The 22,494-nt window shown below is 50.8% G+C and overlaps 1 non-coding gene and 1 pseudogene across 1 annotated transcript; both read left to right on the top strand.

Annotated features, from left to right (window-relative positions):
* Positions 1-22,494, top strand: part of LOC120381498 — a 384,534-nt pseudogene that overhangs the window by 172,448 nt on the left and 189,592 nt on the right.
* TRNAS-GCU lies at positions 9,423-9,504 on the top strand. Its single transcript has one exon. It is a non-coding gene; the product is annotated as a tRNA-Ser (tRNA).

Raw genomic sequence — 22,494 nt, 5'->3', positions numbered from 1 at the left:
ACTCTGGGATGGTAACTCTGCTCCCAGCTGTCAGGCAGCTTCCAGCCCATCCACCCTGCTCACTAACTCTGTGGTCATGTGTCACCCCCTTTGCCAGCACACACAGCCTGCAGGAAAGCTACTCCTGCCAGATGCATTGGTGGTATAGTGGTGTGCTTAGGTGCTTTCCAAGCAATTGATCTGGGTTTGATTCCCAGCCCCTGCAATAATGGCTTTTCTCTTCTGTTGTTTCCTCATCTGGAAGTGGTTTAATTTCAGTCACATTGTGTTACAATCACATTATCTATAGAATGAGACAATAAATGTGTCAAAGTCCAGCAGGTCATACAGGATGGAGGCACACAAGGGGCTGGAATGTGTCACCTGAGAAAGACAGAACACTTGGAAACCTGCATCTCTCATCCTCTGGCCTTGCGTGTTATGATTCCAGCTGCGTGAGCTGTTTGTAGGATGTTCCGGCATGACGGGAAAATACAGTTTTGAGTCAGTTTTTGCTCCTGCAGATTCCTTTGCTGTTACAATTATAATGACATGAACAAAAGGGAGGCAAAATAAACATAAACCCCAAATTGCAATACAGGTGGGGAAAGAGACGATCACGGTTAAGCCAAACACATCAAAATAAAAATTAATACTAAAAAAGGGGAGAGGGAAGAGATCAGGTATGTGGAGATCCCCTTGATATTTCAACACACATTGTTAGAATCAAAGTTCAGACTTGGCACTGGAAAACCCACAACTTCCTGTCTCTCTGAACACCTGTGATGAGCAAGATGGAGTTGGGACACCTGTTCTGCTTCAATCATTTATTGTCTCTCTGTTCTCTCCTTCTTCTCCCCCCAATTCCTCGTCTCCAATGTCTCTGCCTTTCTTCTTTCTCCTTTCTCCCTCTCCACTGCCCTTTCCAGGAACTCTCAGTCTACAGCATTTAGGACAAGCCAGAGCTCCCATGTTCTGCACATGAGCCTGTGTCAGAGAACGTGTGACCCCGGTCAGAACCAGTCACCGGATCAATATGACCTTTAATAGCGACTTCTCTGCCTACTCTGCAATTTACATCTCCCCGCCCCCCCCCCCCGCAAACAGGGTGGGGTACAGCTCTGACTGAGAGGCCTCACAGGAGGCATTTCAGCCCAAAGACAAATTTGTGTGAAATGTTGAGAAATGAAGAGCCCCCCAAATCCCCAGAACTCATGTCACCCCCATTGTACCAGCACAGAGAACCCAGTGAAATGGGGTTACAGAATACAAGGGGGGAGGCAGCAGGGAGAGACATGACAGGGAGTCTCTCTTTTTCCTTCTCTCGTCACTTTCTGTTTTTCTCTTTCCTTCCAGGAACTGCAGTCACAGCAGGGAAGGGTTTGTCTCCGTGTCTGTCATGGAGGTGGTGGAAGTGACGGATTCTGTGACTTCCTGCAACCTCTGTGACTTCTGCAGTGGACACAGTGGCTGACTCCAGGGCCACTCAATCAACTGGCTCCAGGGACCGCCTAAATTTGACTCCTTCTGCCTATCTTCCTTCGCCCTCAGTGTCTTTCCTTCCCCACTGGGGACATGCAGAGATGAACCCCAGTCAGTCTGTGTCACAGAGAGTCTGTATCTCCTAAGGAATGTGGGTGAAGGAGTCCAGCTGAGAACTGAATTAACTCTGCTCACCTGGGTTAGAAACTTGTTTCTTTTGAGCAGATAGTGGGAAATGGGACATTAATTCAGACCCAGGAGGCAAGGCAGAGGCTTCATGCTCTTGATCTCCATGAAGGGAGAGAGGATCCCCAGGAAGGAACAGAGCTTCCTTTAGTCTCAAGCTGGGGTCTCCTGGAAGTTGGAAAAGACCCTTGGTCACTGAGGATCTCATGGGATCGTGCTGCTCCAGAGGCTCGAGAGTCCTGGGTGCGGGGAGGGTGTCACTGCACAGTCTGAAATGGAAGGGAGGACCCTGGAAGGGACAGGGAGGAACAGAAAATGGAGAGGAATGAAACAGAGCAAACCCCTCTTCTCTCTCCCCTCCCCGACCCAGGAAGAACTGTTATCAGTGGGGAAACTCCCCACCACGAACGGCAGAGAGCACAGAGCCATTCGCCTCACACTGAGCAATAGGGTGACCAGACACCAAGTGTGAAAAATCAGGAGGGAGGGTGGGGGGGTAATTGATGCCTATAGAAAGAGCCCCAAATATCAGGACTGTGCCTACAAAATCAGGACATCTGGTCGCTCTACTGAGCAGTGATAGACTCTTCTATCCCAGTGAGAGCAAAGAGCTGCCAGAGCTGGAGCTGTGGGCTGCTGCGCTTTCCCTCCCAGAGGCTGGAATAATTTGCAGCACAGAGACCTGGCTCGGGGCTGATCAGGTGGAAGATCTGCCTACCCCTGTGGGGGGGTGGGTTCTCGGGGGAGAGTCCGAGCCAGGGCAGGGCCTGGGGGCAGAGCACAGGCGGGGCCATGGGCTGGGTACTGGTGGCTCCCCCACTGCTCGGGAGGGTCTGTCGGTGGCACTCTGAAGATGGCAGGCTGCAGCCCAGCCCCCCCTCCAAAGGGGGGAGCATCACATCCAGCATTTCTTGCCCCCTCAGCCTCGCCGAGCCCCTTATACCCACCACCCACATGCAGTGTCACTGGGAAATACGGTCAGAGGAGACTCGGGGGGCCTGGGGGGTGAAACACCTGCATGAAACTGGCTGCCTGAGCCCAGCCCTCAGTGAGTAAATCCTCAGACATCTCACCCCTGGGTTTGTCATGTCAGGCTCCAGCAAACAAGTCCCTCTGTGTGCGGGGAGGGGCCATGCAATAGACCTGGGAGGGGAGGCAGCTCCGTGCTCTGCCCCTACCCCAGGCAGCGCATGGAGCCCTCTGCTCCCCTCCCCCCACAACGGGTGTGCAGAGATGTGCCAGCAGCACTAAGGTGGCTCCATGCCCACTCTGCCTCCGTCCCTCCGTGCCGCTCCCAGAAGTGGCTGGCATGTCCCAGCGTCCCCTGGGGCGGGGGAGTGTCTCTATGCGCTGCCCCACCCTGAGTACCAACTCTGCAGCTCCCATTGGCCAGGAACTGCAGCCAATGGGAGCTCAGGGGACAGCGCCTGCAGGCAGCGGCACACAGAGACCCCCTGACCTGCCCACCTAGGAGCTGCTGCCGGAGGGTTGTGTGTACCGGTCACTTTGGGAGCTGCAGTGCCTGGGGTAAGCACCACCCCTCCTGCACCACAACCCCCTACCCCAGCGCAGAGCCAGCACCCCACACCCAAATCTCCTCCCAGAGCTTTGCTTGTCGTCCTTTCACCAGAACCATCCTTCCTCTCCTGGGCTGCAAGTAGCCACCCCTGGGAAGCCAAGAAGCAGGGACAGGATTCTGTCTCCCAGCAGCCAACCGCACCTCCCCAGGCTTTGCAGAATGAATGGTGATGCTCTACTAACCCCATTTAGCCGCAATGATGTGCTTACTTTCTGCCCTGCCTTTCTCAGCTCGACTTTCCTCTTTTCCCCCATTCCTGCCTCACTTCCTCCTTTGGCAAGTCACGCAGAGGAGGCCAGCAGGAAGAGCCGGCCTCCACCGGCCAACCTCCAACAGCAGAGGAGGCCGAGCCACAAGGCTGCAAAAGGTGACTGGCCCAGATCCTCTAGCTTTCCCCTGCTGAGGCCAAGGCTCTTTCTCAGCTCATTTCACCACCCTCTGTCCTGCAGGGGTTGGGGTTATCGCAGGTGTTACCCGAAATAGGGCCAGCTAGTCAGCGTAGGGAGGACTAATGACCCACCAGAGTTTGGCAGAAAGCAGCACGTTTGTTATACTGACAGCTAAGCTCAAAAGAAGGTGGGGGTCACACTCACACTCATGCTCCCAGGACTGGCTCGGCACTGGAGATGTCAGGATTCTGCCAGGTAAGTGTCCCACAGCGCCGCGATGGACGGTGCGATGAAGGTAAGTCTTCCCGAGGCGCGATGGAATGTAATGCAGCGAACCACTGGCCAGGCGGTCGGGGCGAAGGGCATTCACTGGAGGTACAAGCTTGTGAGAGCACAGCTGAGCACAGGGCCCCTTCCCCTTTTAAGGTCCTGAACCTCATGGCCTGTGACTAGAGATGACTTGGCTGCATCCGGTGGGTCACACTCCACCTCAGCCAGTGTCCATGCAGTGTCCATGCTCTGGGTGTGCGAGTGCTGCCTAATTAGAGTCCCAGACACCTTGTCTACCTGGAAGCTCTTCTGATCTTCAACCAGCTCCTTCATCCCACAAGCATTGCAGGAGGGAGCGGGAGGAGGAGGGGGAAAGCCACTTCACAGGCATTCAGAGAGGGAGAGGAGACAAAAGCGAGGGGGAGGGGAAGTATAACAGACCTTTTGAACATAGAAATCACTGCTGCTACTACAACAGTAGGGACAGGCCACTAGAAGCTGAGAAAAGGAAGCCATCATGTTTCTTCCTGGCTTTGAACCAGGGTCCTTTTGCATGTTAGGCAAACATGATAATCACTACACTACAGAAACTCTATCACAAGGCTCTGCCCCTCCCTTCATAAGAATGGCAATACTGGGTCAGACCAAAGGTCCATCCAACCCCATATCCTATCTGCCAACAGTGCCCAATGCCAGGTGCCCCAGAGGGAGTGAACCTAACCGGTAATGATCAAGTGATCTCTCTCCTGCCATCCATCTCCACTCTCTGACAAACAGAGGCTAGGGACACCGTTCCTTACCCATCCTGGCTAATATCCATTAATGGACTTAACCTCCATTAATTTATCTGCAAGGAGAACATGTGGCACCTTAGAGACTAACAAATGTATTTGAGCATAAGCTTTTGTGGGCTAAAACCCACTTCATCAGATGCATGCAGTTAAAAATACAGTAGGAAGATATATATACACACAGAGAACGTGAAAAAAATGGGTGTTGCCATACACACTATAACGAGAGTGAGCAGTTAACGTGAGCTGTTATAAGCAGGAGAAAAAAACCTGATGTTGGGAGGGGAACAGGAGAAAGGAAAAAGGAAGCAAGAAATGAAGAGAAAGGAGGGAGGCAGGGATAGATGGAGGAAGAGGTGAAACAAAAAGGACAAATCCTAATAGGGGGAGAGGGATAGCTCAGTGGTTTGAACATTGGTCTACTAAACCCAGGGTTGTGAATTCAACCCTTAAGGGAGCTATTTGGGGATTGGTCCTGCTTTGATCAGGGGGTTGGACTAAATAACCTCCTGAGGTCCCTTCCAACCCTGATAATCTATGATTAATGTCCCCAGTGATTCTAAGGGACAAAATCCCAGGTGCAGAATAAAATTCTGCCTCCTTAAGCTTGTCTTTTCCATGCCTAGAATTCAACTGTCATCAGATGGATTGGACTGAACAGGTTTCAAACCTCGAGGAGGCTCTTACCTTCTAAACAGGGACGGCTGTTTTCCAGTAAAATCACTACAAGGGAAGGAGAAAACTCGAAAGAGGTTCCTCCTGGCGCTCACGTCCGTGAACCCGAATACTCTCTCAGTCCTCAGAGAGACCTGGAGAAGGAGACTTGCTGAAGCAAAGCCACAGGGGTCTCTGAGGTTTCCCTGGCCCTCACCCCTGTCCTGCCTGGCTGATGTCAGCATCTCTCTGTGAGGTCACCACCTCCCCACCACCTTGGACCAATAGGCTGAGGTCCTGCCAAAGGCCTTTGTGATGTCACTGCCACACCCCTCCCTTGCTGGGCTAATGTCCTGCCCCTGGCCAGGCACTTTGCAGGTTTGAGCTACTCCCTGTGGATCACCCCACTCAAGGAGCGTTCGTTCTAGGCAGCAAGCCGGCTAGACAGGGAAACATCAGACACTGCTCCCAGTGCTACACTCAGTTTTTCAGAAATTAGTCGACTTTACGGCCAGAAGAGACCATTAGAGCATCTAATCTGACCCCCTGCATATCACAGGCTTCCTGTAGGACACAAGAGCTACTTTTGGGGCAAACACATTCCAGAAAGGCATCTAGTCTTCATTAAATGACATCAGGAGATGGAGAATCCACCACTTTCCTTGGTAGCTTGTTCCTGTGGTGAATCATCCTCGCTGTTGAACATTTGTGCCTTATTTGTAATATGAATTTGTCTCTTTTCACCTTCCAGCCATGGGGTCTTGTTAGGCCTTTCTCTGCTCGATTCAAGAGCCCTTTAATACCCAATCTTTTCTCTCCCTGAAGGTCCTTCAACACTTCAATGAAGTCACCTTTCAATCTTCTTTTGATAAGCTAAGCAGGTTGAGCTCTTTCCATAGCTCACTAGAAGGCATTTTCTCCATCCCTCAGAACATTTGGTGGCTCTTTGCTGCCTCAGCAGAGCAGTTTGCAGGGACCACTGGAGTGGTTCATGGAATGGCTGGTGGAGTGGAGCGGCTCAGACTCCCTGCTTGCGAGAGGGGAAATATTGCCTCCTAGAGGCGCCTGGGGAGGTGGTATGTAATTGTCCCAGGTCACTGGGTGGGGGCTTGAGCCAGTTTTGCATTTTGTTATTGAAACAGAACCGCTAGATACTGAGCCCGGCCCTTGTTGCTGCCAACTCAGAGGGGCAGAAGGGTTACAGGAATTTATCACACAACCCTCCCTGCTCCCCAGAGCCCCACGGGGAGAAGCTAGGGAAGGGGGAGTCATTCCTCCCCTGCGCTCCCAGAAGAGCTGCTAGGACTCCTTCCTGCCAGCTACTCACCCCTGGATCCATCCTCAGCTCCTGGGATCTTCCTGCTCCAAAGGCTCCAGAGGCCTGGGGTGGGGAGGGCGTCACTGCACCGTCTGACACACAAGGGAGGTTTCTGGAATTGAAGGAAGGAGCAGAAAATGGAGAGGAAAGAAACAGAGAGAAAACGCCTCGTCTCTCCCCTCCCCCTCCCAGCAAGAAATGTTACCAAGGACCCGCGTTAGGGGAAACGGTGCCCTGGGCAAAACTTGTACTTTGGCACTTCCCCATCGCCCCTGGACGATCCCCCTCCCCCTTTACCCCCAGCTCCTGCACTCCCGACCCTTGCACCTCCCCCACCCCTAACTCTGCCCCCTCCTGTGCCCTAACCCCTACGCTGTGTCCCCTCTGCCCTTAACTCCTGCACTCCCATCCTGTGCCCCCAGCCACTGCCCTCTCCTGCACCCCCTTCACCCCAACCCCTGCACCCCTCCAACACACACACCCAGCCACTGCCCCTCTCCTGCACCCCTTCACCCCAATCCCTGCGCCCTTCCTGTGCCCCCAGCCACTGCCCCTCTCCTGTACCCCCTTCACCCCAACCCCAGCACCTCTCCTGTGCCACCAGCCACTGCTGCTCTCCTGCATCCCCTTCACCCCAGCCCCTGCACCCCTCCTGTGCCCCAGCCACTGCCCTCTCCTGCACCCCTTCACCCTAATCCCTGCGTCCCCTCCTGTGCCACCAGCCACTGCCCCTCTCCTGCACCCCCTTCACCTCAACCCCTGCACCCCATCCTGTGCCACCAGCCACTGCCTCTCTTCTGCACCCACTTCACCCCTCACCCCTGCACCCCCACCTGGGCCCCCAGCCACTGCCCCTCTCCTGCACCTTCACCCCTAACCCTGCGCCCCTCCTGCGCCCCAGCCACTGCCCCTCTCCTGCACCCCTTCACCCCTAACCTCTGCACCCCCTCCTGTGCCATCAGCCACTGCCCCTCTCCTGCCCCTTCACCCCTAACCCTGCACCCCTTCCTGTTCCTCCAGCCACTGCCCCTCTCCTGCACCCCCTTCAGCCCTAACCCCTGCACCCCCTCCTGTGCCACCAGCCAGTGCCCCTCTCCTGCACCCCCTTCACCCTAACCCCTGCGCCCCCTCCTGTGCCACGAGCCACTGCCCCTCTCCTGCACCCCCTTCACCCCTAACCCATGTGGGGACACTGACCTGTGTGCATAGAGCAGCTGGCATTGCTCCTCCGGGCACCAGTAGGGGCTGTGGGGGAGTGGGAGGTGGGCGAGAAGTGACATCATCGCGCTCCCTGCATCCAGGTCACTTTCCTCAGCCGGGCTGCGTCAGGGGAGGGCAGAGAGCAGCAGCTTCTGATGCTCCCCTCACAGCCCAGCCCAGGTGGGGAAAGTGACCAGGACGCAGGGAGCACATAGTGTTGCTCCTCGCTCCCCCCACCCTCTATGGGGCCACGGAGGAGCATTGGGGCAGGGGAGAGCAGTGAGCAGCTTTGCACGGCCACACGGTGCCCTTTGACCCCCTAGAGCCCTGGGCGGCTGCCGGGGGCCCCACCCCTAAGGCCGGCCGGGCTCCCCAGCACAAACAGCAGAGACACAGGGAGACTGGCCACCCATTGAGCAGAGGTAGCCTGGGCGGCTCGTAATGGAGGCTCGGGGGGGCTCAGCCTCCCCAAACCTTGCGTCGCCAAGGGGGCAGTGGGGCCCATGACTAGGGGCCCTGGCCAAATTAGGCCCCCCTGGAAAAGTCTCCCCCATGTCAGCCCCAGGGCTGGAGGAGCTCCCACTCCCTGCTACGGCCCGGGGGCTGCAGCAGGGCACAGAGCTTCTCTGGTCTCGGGGCCGCAGCGGGGCCGGGGTAAAGGAGTGACAGGGTGGGGCCAGTGGGGGAAGGGGTGGAACAGAGGTGACAGTGGGTGGGGCCGTGGGTGGAAGGTGTGGAAGGGGGCGGGGCCACACTCAGAAGTGGGGGGGTCATGGTTCCGGTGCTGGGGCCCCCACACTTGTTCTCCCTTTCCCTGGACTTTGGCATCACCAGCCCCTGCTTAGCGAGTAGGGGTCAGTGGTCCCCAAAATGTGGGGCGTGACTCCTAGGGGGACACAGAGGAAGATTGATGGGGGCACCTCAGGGCCTGAGCCAGCCCCCATGGACGGCAGGGAGGGAGCCCCACTCAGCCCCACTCTGTCCCAGCTCTTCCCCAACCCTACCCTCAGCCTGGCCCCCTGGCTCCCAGCCCGGCCTCGACCCCCTGACCCCTGTCCGCACCCCTCTCCCCAGCAAGCAACGGCCCCACTCCCAGCCCCGGTTCTCGACCGCGGCTTCCGAGGGGCCACAGCCATGGATACGAGAGCACAGTGTGAAATGTTTGGGGACCACTGGGTTAGGGTGACGTCCTCAATCACTTCTCTGCCGTCCAATGAAAGCGATTCCTCACCCACCCACCCCTCCGTCAGGACGGCCTAGGTACGTTCTGCTGCCCTTCACTCGTACAGGAAGGAGAATAACATTTCATTCCACTCAATGCTAAAGTGATTTGCAACCCACCACCATCCCAAACTGGTCATTTTGGGGAAGCGGCCCCCTCATGCTGCATAGCTAGGCAGAGTAGGGGTGTCTATGCAAACACGGCCTGTTCCTGAAGTCTTCCCCCAGCTCCTCACTAGATGTGAGGGGGGAGCTCATTCAGCCCCTGCCTACGCTTAGTATTTAAAAACTCCTTAGTGTCCTTATCTCTGCTGGCCTTAGATTTCTCCTCCTGTCCACTTTTTGACAGCTTGGATGAGGTGGCGGAGTGGTTAAGGTGATGGACTGCTAATCCATTGTGCTCTGCACACATGGGTTCAAATCCCATCCTCATCAGCTGCATTTAGTCTTCACCCTCCTTTATAGACAACCATCTCTATGTTCAGGAGTGTGTTTATAGACAACCATCTCCTAATTAGTTCAGGAGTGGGTGGATCGACTTATGGGCCTGCATCTTGCAGGAGGTCAGATGAGATGATCATAATGGTCCCTTCTGATCTTGGATTCTATGATCTCCCCCCCTTGGTACAATGACAGATCAAACAATGTTGCTTCTTGCAAACAAAAAGCTTCTCAGAATCTCTTCCCCCCTCCCCTTTGCTTAAAATAAAATATCTAAATACCAGATTTCTAAAAAAATTCTCTAGTCCAGCATTTCTTAGTTTTTATCTCAAAAGGGAACAGCCTCATAATCTCCCCCAAACACCCTGGGACCTCCCCACATAATTAAAATACCTCCAACCTGAGCAAGGCCACAACAGTGAACCAGAACTAGTGTCTAGGCCAAGCTGTTCTGAAGGAGACAACTCAACCATTTTCTCTCTGCTTCCCTTTGCAAAGTCTGACTGAGAAACCAAAATTCCCCAAACTGAAATTTTTCTGCTGAAAAACCACTACTAGTGTGTTTGGGGACTTGGTTTGAATGTACTATTATTATTCTCTTCTGATTTCTGAATCAGTTTTGTCATCCAGGTGTGTTTCCAGCTGTTGAGTTGTGGGGGAGAGAGGCCAACTCATAATGTCTCTACCCCCCTTTCATAGTTTCTTCCAACTGGCTAGGAAGTACCTTTGCTACGATGTGAGTCAAGCAATGTCCATTGTCGCTGTGCTATCTCGGAGAAGTCTGCATTGTACACGGTTCCTGGGATAGTCCTTGGGAGTGTGGATCCCTTTAATGGGCCAGCAGCGAGTCTGGCTCCTCCATTGTCACACCTGAAAGGCTGGTGGTGGGCATTTCCCAACCTCATCTCAGTAACACACACAGAGCAAAACTTCCCAGCCAATGCTACACACACAATCCAACACAATAGTAATGTTCAACAGACCAAGACTTTTGAAATGACACCTCACCAGGCAGACTTTGTACAAACCGTATCATCATTATATGCGAGCAGTGAATATGGGGCTTCCAGGGTGCTGCTCTGAGCACAGCGAGCCACACCTGGGCTGACACTGCAATGGAGACGGACCCTTAGAGTCCATCTCTCCTGGGATAAAGATGGCAGCATGGCTGGCCTGGACCATCTGACGTGGGCTCATGGAGCTAAAGCTGAGAGGCTAAAAACTGTGGTGCAGATATTTGTGTTCACACTGAAGCCTGGGTTCGAAACCCTCACCCCTCGTGGGGTCTCAGAGGTTGGGCTCAAGCCCATCTGTCTGCCCTGTAATTTTATAGTCTTGCAGCCCAAGCCCCATAACCCTGAGTCAGCTGACCCGGGCTTTGCGACAGGTGCCCTGGGTGTGTTAATCGCAGTGTAGACATAACATTAGGCTACGTCTCCAGTGCAATGAAACACCCACGACTGGCCCGTGTCACATTAATCAGGGTCATGCGGCTTGGGCTGTAAAGTTGCAGTGTCCGTGTCTCGGCTCAGGCTCAGTCCCCTGCTCCAGGAGCCCAGAAGGTTGGGAGGGGGTTTAGCAAGTGGAAATGGTAAAACCGCAGGGGAGTATTACCCTGGACTCATGGCATTTCTCCATCGGTCTGTCTGCTCTGGGGCAGGGACAGAAACACGTCCTGCTGCTTTTGTTATTTCAAAGGGCAGGTTAGGATTTTCATTCGCAGACACAGTGCACAAAACAGGACTCAACCCTCGGCATAAACTAAATGAGCTGCCCACAGATTCTGGCAGCCACAATGAGCATTTGGTGAGAGAGCTCAGACCTGCCCCTGTCCCAGAGGGACGGGGTCATCTGAGAAGGAACTGGACCACTGACCTATCAGCTCCTAACTCCCAAACTTTCAGTAACTCTATCCTCAGTGCCTGTGAGTGTAATTTAAACCATAAGAAAAACCACACTAGGCTAGACCGAAGGTCCATCTAACTCTGAATCTTGTCTTCTGACAGTAGCCAATACCAGATGCCCCAAAAGCAACTCAGTAAGGTACCACTGGAACTTGAACCCAGGATCTCCTGCATACAAAACAGTGGTTTTAGCCAGCTAAGCCATGGTGTCTTCAGCTGCTGAAGGGATCATGTCTGCACACACCTGACTCTCTGCCAACCTCCATCTGGGCCTGACAAGCTTTGCTGGTGTTTGGATTCAGTAAAGCAGAGGAGCAGGTGAAGTTTTACTCCCAAGGTTCTTTGGACAGGTCTACACTACAAAATTAGATCGGTGTAACTACATTACTCAACTCCACCAGAGAGGTCCTTTGGGGCCATCTGCCTGTCCCAAGTCAGGGTAAAGGAGGAGGGTTGGGCGTGGGGCTAGCAACTCCACCCTGTAGAAATCAGCTTGCTACAGAAACGCCAACAATAGAGTTAACAGAGACTTTTAGTCTGGAAAAAGAAGGGTCTTCAACTCGAAGATGCATGACGCTGGGTGGTGAAAGCCGCGAGGAAGCCACTAAGCCGATCACCCTTCTTGCAGCCAGGAGGATTACCATCGGCACATGGAACGTGAGGACCATGTACGAGTCAGGAAAGACGGCGCAGGTTGCAACTACATTACTCAGGGGTGTGAAAAATTTACCTCCCTAAGCAATGCAGTTATATCAGCCTAACCCCGGTGCAGATAGCGCTGTGCCAACAGGAGGGCTTCTCCCATCAACATAGCTTGGGGAGGGGCTTGATTAGTGAAGATGAAGAGAATAGGTGGCCCATGGCTCTTGCATTTGGGGAGGCTGGGTGTGAGTGTTGGAAGCTCCCTGGAAGTGGGGGGCCCATTGGTGCCCAGACCATGCCACTGTCCCCCCCACCCTTCTCCTATCTCTGAGGCCCCACCTGTGCTCCCCCCTTGCTCCTGTTTGGCCACTTCCCACCCTCGCTCTTCCTCTTTGGCTGAGGACGGCTGAGCCACCTCTCGCTCGCTCCTCTCCTCCCCCAAGGCCTTCCTGCCTCCTGCTCGTGCCTCTCCACCCGCTACCACAAGGTCTGCCCACCAGCCGCCACCGTGACCTCTCTGACCCATCCCTGCAACCCACCCTGCCCACCACCCACACCTCTCTGCCTCTCCCCTGAGACCTGCCCTGCTCACTGCCCCCACCTCCGAGACCTGCTCTGCCCACCGCTCGAAACTCTCTGCCCCTCCCCTGAGACCCACCCTGTCCATGTCTTTCTTCGGTCATCTGTTGTTATTCCATGAAGCATCAAGAATGGAATAAAAAGCTGAGTTTACTCCAGGGTGAGGAAACAAAGAAGTCACCAACCCCCCGGCATTGCTGCTTTAGTTAAAGTGTTTAGTTAAAACAGCTATTGAATGTCCTCCCTATGCCCCTTGTGTCACCAGAGCACATCCATGCTAGCAGTTCGTGGATGGCAACAGAGAGCAGTGCACTGTGGGCAACTATCCCACTGTGCAACTGGCTGCGGGGTGTTTTGGGAAGGGTTTGCAATGCCTCACGGACTGGTACAGCATCACATGATGCAGGTTTCTCTATCCCACCGTTCCACGGGCATCTTACTAGATTGCCAGCTGCTTTTCAACTGCAGTGTGTGTGGCGGGGTAGAGACTGTTTGTGTTCTGGGGAGAGACAGTGTGTGTGCCGGGGGAAGAGTGACTGTGTTGAGCTAGGTAGGAGCGGATCATTATTACCCCTACTCGAAAGAGAGAGAAGCTCAGGCTGAGAAAGGAGAATTGACTTGTCTTAGGTCACACAGCCAGTCAGGGGCAGAGTTGGGAATAGGACCCAAAAGCCCTGATTTTCAATCTAAACATCGGATCTTGAATTTCATACACTGAATGACCTGAATAAAGTGCTCACAGATGAGCTCCAGATCAACAACAGTGCACACAAATTATTCAGCAAGTATTTGAGAACTGCAACATTTGAGAGAATCATGAACTGCTCAGAGACCATTAATGTAGAGAAGCAGCAAAATTCATCAAACATAGAACTGGTTCTGACTTATTTACTTGGTCTTAAAGAGAACAAGGACCTGAGTCTCCTCCCTGTCAATAACCCCCTGCTCAGCCAATCAGGGTAGAGACTGAGGACGGGAGGCTGAGGGTTCTCACCAGAGAGCCCAAAGGATGGCCCAGGTCACTGGTGGGGATCACTGCCCGAGCACTATTTCAGCCCCACATTTTTGGGTGGACCTCCCACAGTGGGAGCTGCAGAGCACTCCCCCGCAACACACACACACACACCCCTACCTCCTGGTGTTGGGAGAACAGGAAAAAGGACAAAAGAAGCAAGAGACAAAGAGAAAGGAGGGAGGGATGGATGGAGGAAAACGTGAAACAAAAAGGAGAAACCCTAATCTCCCCAGTGATTCTAAGGGACAAAATCCCAGGTGCGGAATAAAATTCTGCCTCCTTAAGCTCGTGTTTTCCATGCCTAGAATTCAACTCTCACCAGCTGGATCAGACTGAACAGGTTTCAAACTTCCAGGAGGCTCTTACCTTGTAAACAGGGACTGCTGTTTTCCAGTAAAATCACTAAAAGGGAAGGAGAAAACTCGAAAGAGTTTCCTCCTGGCGTTCACGTCCATGAACCCGAATACTCTCTCAGTCCTCAGAGAGAGACCTGGAGAAGGAGACTTGCGGAAGCAAAGCCACAGGGGTCTCTGAGGTTTCCCTGGCCCCTCGCCCCGGTCCTGCCTGGCTGATGTCAGCATCTCTCTGTGAGGTCACCACCTCCCCACCACCTTGGACCAATAGTCTGAGGTCCTGCAAAAGGCCTTTGTGATGTCACTGCCACACCCCTCCCTTTCTGTGCCAATGTCCTGCCCCTGGCCAGGCACTGTGGAGGTTTGAGCTACTCCCTGTGGATCACCCCACTCAAGGAGCGTTCGTTCTAGGCAGCAAGCCGGCTAGACAGGGAAACATCAGATGCTGCTCCCAATGCTACACTCAGTTTTTCAGAAATTAGTCGACTTTATGGCCAGAAGAAACCATTAGAGCATCTAATCTGACCCCCTGCATATCACAGGCCTCCTGTATGGCACAATAGCATGTGTGAGAGAGGGGCTGACGAGGCGAGTGGGTGGGCAGTGGTAAAAGGGTGGGTGAGCCTGCAGCACGGAAGGCAGGGGGCTGAGGAGGCGAGTGGGAGGGGCTGGTGAGCTGGCAGCAGGGGACTGAGGAGACGAGCTATGAGTCGGTGGCTGACCTGTTCTGCTGATCTGGTCTGGCTCCCAGCCCCTCTCCAAGGGTTGCAGCTGGCTGGAGGTGCTGCCTTCCTCAGTCCCACCTCATTCACTCCACAGAGCAACTGATTACAAAGTGGGGGGAAGATCTTATTCTACTTCTAGCAAAAAGACATTTTCTTTTACCTTAATTATACTACCTTAGAGGCCCGCTATAACATATTACCAAGGTTCAATGCCACCATTTTGGCGGGGCAGTGCTGGGGAAGGAGGGTTTGTTTCCACGGGGTGGATGACGCTTGGGGGTGATTGTTTCGGGGAGGGGCTTGGCGGCACTGGGGGGTGGTGTTCGGTGAGGCCGGGGGGTTTCATCCCTCAGCTGTTTTCTTTGGAGTAATATTGCCCTCGCCGCTTTACGAGTTGTGCAGGCCTAGACTAAACCAGAGACTCTGGACTCAGCATTCAAGTATCCTGCAATCTGAACTTCACATCTGATACATTCCCTCATTGGCTGCCATCGTTTGGCCAGCAGGGAAGTGCTTCTTGTCCAAGAAGGCAGCCAGATTGGGACCCGTAGGCATGGAATGGCTCTGAAGGAATCAGCTGTTTCTCTCTGTGCTTCATCTAACTTTGGATCCAAATGGTAAAAGACAGTTGTTCCCAATTTAATCATGGCGTCCTTCAGGAGTGTGATCGATGCCACTTAACTAGGGAGCAGGTTCTAAAAATAGTTTACCTGGGCCACAGGTCACCATAGCTTCCATCTCAGGAGTGAAAATCAACCACTAGTACCTGCAATTTCTACCCGAGTTCTTGTAAAATCTTTGACCTTACTTGGAGTAATTTTACACTTCTTTGGTGTAGAATTCTTCACCAACCGCACAACAGATCAGTAGCGACAGTGAGGTACAACTCCCCCAAATATGCCCTTTTATTTCTTTAATCTGGAGGCACAGATTTAAATTAGGGACTAAATTCAGGTGCGATTTAGAATCCCTGTAAGACAACAAATGTCAGGTCTCTATTAAAAAGAGGTATCTTTCTGCAGCTATATCACATTCAAACGGATTTCATTTTCTACACATTTGCAGCATCTCCCAGGGGTGAGCTGATGAGAAAAGTCACTTCCATTTTCCCATCTCTACCTCAGTAGGGATTGTATTTCCCAAATAATAGGCAACATGCAGCTAATGAGGAAGGAGATCTCTTCAGGAGCCACTTCCCGCAGGGCCTGGGCCACAACTGCTTTGAGAGCCCAATGCATGGGTACTTTGTTTAATTACAAGTTATTTATGAGGGAATCCTCTTCCCAGCCCTTTAGAAAAAATACTGACCTAACCAACTGCACAACAGGGGGATTGGGATGGTGATGGGGAATAAGGGACTCCCTCTGATTTACCCCATCTTCTTCCGTTGTTACAGAGGGTGAAATGACATTTTCCCCTATCCCTGCCCTGTTCCTGCTCTTTGTTATAGTTCAATATATTTTAAGTGAGAAAAATGGTAGTAAAAATATCTGCTCTGCAGCACAACCTGAACCAACATCAGAGCAACTGGGAGTGAAACAACTTCTTCCCCAAGAGTGAACTCGATGACTAACAATGGCTTTGAAATGGGGAACAGTACAACCATGATGCTCAGGGTTGGTTTAGACTAGGAAAAGTGATGGAGTTTAGGTCAGGTCAAGGGGGAAGCTAATGCCAACCCCTGCACCTGGGCTGCATCTGCTCTACAACTATAATTGTCTTGTTACACCAAGATCACTAACTTGAGCAGCCAACGCCATGTGCAGCCCTAGTGGATGTCAGGCACAGGTAGTTTTAGCCTCAGTGTAGCTTGTTGGAATCAAACCTCTCTCCCACCTGGAGCTGACGAACATTCCTGGCAGGAGGGACACACACTCCTACGACTCAGAAGGAAAGGAGTTGATAGAAAAGATCACAGGACTGACCCCAAAGAAGGGTGAGCTGCAAAAGGCAGAAGCAGGCAACTGATCTGGGGGAGCTGACACACCACGGTGAAGATGGTGCAAAAATCACTATGTGGGAATTAGATTTTTTTTTTTTTAAATCACATTTGCTTTCTCCAGCCCTAGTCAAGGGATTTATAACAGTTCTCTCTCATGTGGATTTTCTGATGTGTAATAAGGTTTGAGCTCTGATTGAAGCTTTTCCCACACTCAGAGCATGTGTAGGGCTTCTCCCCTGTGTGGATTCTCCTGTGTGCACTCAGGACAGAGCTGCGATTGAAGCTTTTCCCACACTCAGAGCACGTGTAGGGCTTCTCCCCTGTGTGGATTCTCTCATGTCTGATAAGGGTTGAGCTCTGATTGAAGCTTTTCCCACACTCAGAGCACGTGTACGGCGTCTCCCCTGTGTGGATTCTCTCATGTCTGATAAGGGTTGAGCTCAGCTTGAAGCTTTTCCCGCACTCAGTGCACGTGTAGGGCTTCTCCCCTGTGTGGATTCTCCTGTGTGCGCTCAGGGCAAAGCTCTGCTTGAAGCTTTTCCCGCATTCAGGGCACGTGTAGGGCGTCTCCCCTGTGTGGATTCTCTGATGTGTGATAAGGTGAGAGCTCCAAATGAAGCTTTTCCCGCACTCAGAGCACGTGTAGGGCGTCTCCCTTCTGTGGATTCTCTCATGTCTGATAAGTGTTGAGCTCTGCTTGAAGCTTTTCCTGCACTCAGAGCACGTGTAGGGCATCTCCCCTGTGTGGATTCTCTCATGTTTGATAAGGTGAGAGCTCCGATTGAAGCTTTTCCCGCACTCATGGCACATGTAGCGTCTCTCTTCCAAGTTGATTCTGTTGTGTGGAATAAGGTCTGAGTGGCTACTGTAGTTTTCCTCTGTCCTCTGCTGAGTCTCACAGGCTTTTGTGTTTTCTGGGAGTGCACAACTCCTGGAAACATTCCCTTTGGATCTTCCTGATAACATCCAATCTGCATCTACTTGCACAGTGTCTTCCTGCTGGGGTTTCTCCTCCTCGTTCTCACTCACCATCCCATTGCCAGATGGGAGACAGAGAGAATCCAGACATAGGTCACTCCCTGTGCCTGAGAAAAAGGAAATGTCAGAGAGAGGAATGGAAAAAGGGATGAACAAACCAAAATATATGTGGGAGAGATCAAACCTATCAGGTGCTGATTTTCCCCAACCCTTCCACAGAGAAGAGAGGAAGGGATCAGTTCTGGGTCCTCACTGCACCATAACTCTCAGGGGAAAGTGAGATCAGGGAGCGACCTGCTGCCAGTTGTCAATCAGAATAGGAGGGAAGCCATGAGTGACATCTGCCATAATGATTCCACATCTGCAGGGAACAATCCTGAACTTGAAGAGCTCACAGGGTCTTTGTAGGGCATCCCAAATGTTTCCTGCATTCCTAAGCAGTTGTTGAGTTGTTTAACCAATTCCTCACCTGTGAAGGCAGCTCTCGGGACCACTTCTTTCTCAGAGCCCTGGAGGTCTGGGACCCACAGTTCTTCCCCTCGTTCCAGCTGCGAGATCACATCAGGTTTGGAAATTGGAAACCCTACTGCAGGCAAAGAAAACAAGGGAGGTCAGTGGAATTTGAGGGATACTTGTCACAAAAAATATTCCATATTTTTAACCCCATCTCATTTTTAGACAGTTTAACATATGTAGCCCTCAGGATTCATCTGCTTGCCTGCATAAATATCTCTTTTCTTATAAGTACAGTATTGTGATAGGTTTATTAATTCATATTAAAAATATGTTTGGCTGTAATGCAAGAAACCTACAGGCCAAAAACCTGCATTTTAAGCTAAACCCAGAAAAGGAACTGTTTTTCCTATACCCAAATAAAGTGCCTATGCTTAGGTCTAAGACCCTTTACCTAGACCAACAGACAATGAAGAATAGCAAAGGGGATTTTTCAAAGTTGCACTCACAGACTTAACAAGTACCCCACAAGTGCGCAGATATCTGCCATCCATACGCACATACATACTAGCCTATGGAGTAAGCGCACCTTAACATTTCTATGGGGGAAGACTGAAATTTGGGCATAAGAGGAAGGATTTCCGGTATTTATTTCTATAAAAAGAGGTAACCTACCTCACTATGGTATCCCCACCCCCACCTCGACCTCCTCCTTCTTCACTACACTTCACCATCTTCAACTACATATTCATGCTATCCATCTACGACGGCTATTAACCAGTAATAGGCCGCACTTATTTTCTTTTCAAACTTTAAGTTCAAAAGGGACTCGGCTAAGCTTGGTCTCTCTAAATGTTATTTTAGTTTGTGTATCAGATTATTTAGTTGAGCTAAAAAGTAAATTCCAAAGTAGCTTTGACAGCTCTTTGCATTAGTTTCCCTTGCAAGAGCTGTGAAACCAGAACCGCCAGAGGCGAGGCCAACACCAGTTTATCAAAACAGGGTGTGAATATTAACCAAAGTTTGCAGCACATAATATTGTATCATCATATGTATCTCCTGAATAACAGTAATACAATTGTAACTCTGTAATTCTACCTGTTTTACAATTTACTTACTATTTCATTGAGTTTAATAAAAAGTCATTATGACTCTATCTGTCTCCCTGTGAGCTTCCTGTCATACCCCCAAAGGTCCCTTTATCAATTCTGTGGAACCTGATTCGAAACACGAACTTTTATCTTCTTATCAAACGAATTGGCGAGCCTAAACCCATATTAATTAATATAAATGATTAAGTATTATTATTAATGAATTAAAATAATCATAATACAAATTAAATTAAGTTGATAAATCAAATCAACATTACTAACACACCCCAAATAAGGCTATGCATCCCAAGGCCATCTTCCTTGGCTCAAAGTGGCAGGAGAGTTACTATTATAACAAGTTATATTCACTACCTTAGTGCCTAAGGACCAACTAACAGTGGGCCCCCATTGTGCTAGGCAAAGTGCAAACAGAGAATAGTAGATGGCCCATGCCCTGAAGAATTTACAATCTAAATCAGGGGTAGGCAACCTGCGGCAGCGAGCTGATTTTCAGTGGCACTCACACTGCCTGGGTCCTGGCCCCTGGTCCGAGGGGGGGGGGGGCTCTGCATTTTAATTTAATTTTAAATTAAGCTTCTTAGACATTTTAAAAACCTTATTTACTTTACTTACAACAATAGTTTAGTTCTATATTATAGACTTATAGAAAGAGACCTTCTAAAAATGTTAAAATGTGTTACTGGCACATGGAACCTTAAATTAGAGTGAATAAATGAAGACTCGGCACAGCACTGCTGAAAGGTTGCTGACCCCTGATCTAAATAGACAAGACAGACACAGAATGGGGGAAGGGCTAGAACCCACTGTTAGAATAGAGATATTCAGGCCTGCCTGTAAAGCCTAGACTTTAAGAACTTAGGGGTATTTTTATCACTTTGTCTTTATACCCCGGTAACTAGCTAAGAATCAAAATCTCAGTCTGCCTGTGTATGGGCCTTCTCTCACTAGGGGCCTTGTTCTTACGCTAAGGCCTTTGGCTAAGCAGCAGGGGCAGCCATAAGCTGGGAAGCGAAGGGTCACATCCCAAACCAGTCACACTGAAATAAGGTGCTACTGGGCTGTTAGGAAGATGATCCTGTCCTGATAGCGCCCATCACCACCAGATAAAGAAACAGATCTTAAGATGGTTAAGAAAACTTAGTTTGACAGCAAGAATTCACTTCTCAATGGTTGTGGTTGTGAAACCCTAATTTCTGTACCGTTTTATCTTTAACAAGGTAAAAGTGGTAGCCACAATCAGTCTGGTTCTCTAATTGTTTCTGTCTGCTGCATAATTAATTTTTCTAGGTGTAAGTTCATTAGGGCAGTGGAATATGCTTGCTTGGAAATAACCCCAATAAACATCGCATTATCTGTGCTTCAGACTTCTAGTCTTTCGCTGCTTGCTGTCTGCGTGACAAGAACCAGGGAAGTGGGAGGGTGAAGGAAAACCCTCTAACAAATGGACATGACCTGATAACCAAGAGGTAAGCCTTTAAGGAAGGTTTTAATACACTTTGGAATAGATCAGGGATTCCCATGAGGACTGAGAGGAGCGATGGTAAACACGCATTTAGATCCTTTTCTTGTTTTATATCTTTTCCCCATAAGGCTGAACCTCTGGCACTGTCATGGATCCATAGGACCTGTGCAATGCCCTGGCTTTTAAACAGTCCTTGGGAGGTGCCCCTTGAGTGCACTAGACCCCCAAGGGGTCCCACTCTTCCACAAGGCCAGGCCACTTAGCTTCAACACCTGAGACTGAGCCACTTGCTCAGTGCCCTTCCTCCACCCTCCTCTCCACTTCTTCCCATTACTCTCAGCCAGCACCACCTGCAGGCACCTTGGGAGCTTCTTGTGTTCCCTCCTCGTCTCTCACTACCTCATCCCTCCCCGCTGCTTCTTAGCTCTAATCCTGCACACACCCTCCCCAGGTCCTGACACCCCAGAATTATCTACTCCCCCCTTCTCCTCCCCTCCCACAGCTCTGTTCTCCCTTCACCGGCGGGGTCCTGAATGGAAACATTATACACTCTCCTATCAAAAGAGGAACTCATCTGACTGTCACACAAGCCAGGCAAGAGTCACACACCTATTTACTCAATTTAGAATTCTATAGGCAGCATAGTTTCCTCTTAAAATGAGAAAAAGGCATCAAAGTTACAGTTATTAATGTAGTTATGAATGTTGCCAATAAGGATACATTCAATGCAATTTTAAAATGACTGATGGCACCAAAAAGGCACATGACAAAAATGATACTAGTGGGTGGGAGATAAGGCAAAAAAGGGGGGGGGGCAAGAAAACTTGTCAAAACTTGTATGACAAATAAAGGTATAAAGTTATTACAACTCAGGTTCTTAAAAGACCCCACAGCTTCTAATAACCGAGGAGAGGACTCCTTACCTAGGGAGGTCACAGTCTCATAGTTCTCCTGCATGACACCCCTGTAGAGGGCTCTCTGAGTGGGGTCCAGCAGAGCCCACTCTTCCCTGGTGAAATACACAGCCACCTCCTCGAAGGTCACCGGCCCCTGAAAGAGCAAGAGTCCAACACTCAGTACCTGCTCCCCCATTCACAACCCCACTATTCACGGAACAGCAGCGCCAGGGAAATGGAAGCTCCGGGAGGCACATGTTAACAGAGTCCCACCCCACCTAGCTTAGAGCAGCCAGGAGGCATCAGAGGGTAGAAAGAGAGAACCTTTTGTGTCTGCCAGCTGACAGATGGAGGCAGAGTCATCACATTTATCACATACCTACTAGCCAGGGCTTGATACAGGAGATGGGGCTGTCTCTGGACCATGCTGGTGGTTCCCTGGTAGGAATCCCAACACTCTCCAAATAAAATATATGGAAGAAAGGGGAAGTCAATAGTAAAGAATAGAAGTTAGAAAGTCAGAATTGTAGAAAATTGGTTACGGAAGCTATCAGAAATCAATGACCAATTTATGAAAATAAGACGGAAGTTTTAAAAATTATATTAAGTACAAAATTAATCCCTAACAATGGTATGGATGTTAAACAGCAGCTATTACAGTTAGACATGTTTAAATAAGCAGGTCCAGATAACTTGTATCCAAGAGTTTTGAAAGATCTGCCGGAGGAGTGTGGAGGACTGTTAATGTTGATTTTAATAAGGACTTGGAACACTGGGGAAATTCCAGAAGACTGGACTAAAGCTAATGCTGTGCCAATATTTAAAAAGGGTAAAAGAGATGACCCAGCTAATTACAAGAGTGTTAGTCTGATACTGGGCAAGATAATGGAGCAGCAAATATGGAGATGTAGGAATGTTACACT

Source organism: Mauremys reevesii, linkage group 14 (assembly GCF_016161935.1).
Source record: "Mauremys reevesii isolate NIE-2019 linkage group 14, ASM1616193v1, whole genome shotgun sequence".
Taxonomy (NCBI): Eukaryota; Metazoa; Chordata; order Testudines; family Geoemydidae; genus Mauremys; species Mauremys reevesii.
Note: the sequence above shows the minus strand (reverse complement) of the source record. Positions and strands in the feature narration are given on the sequence as shown.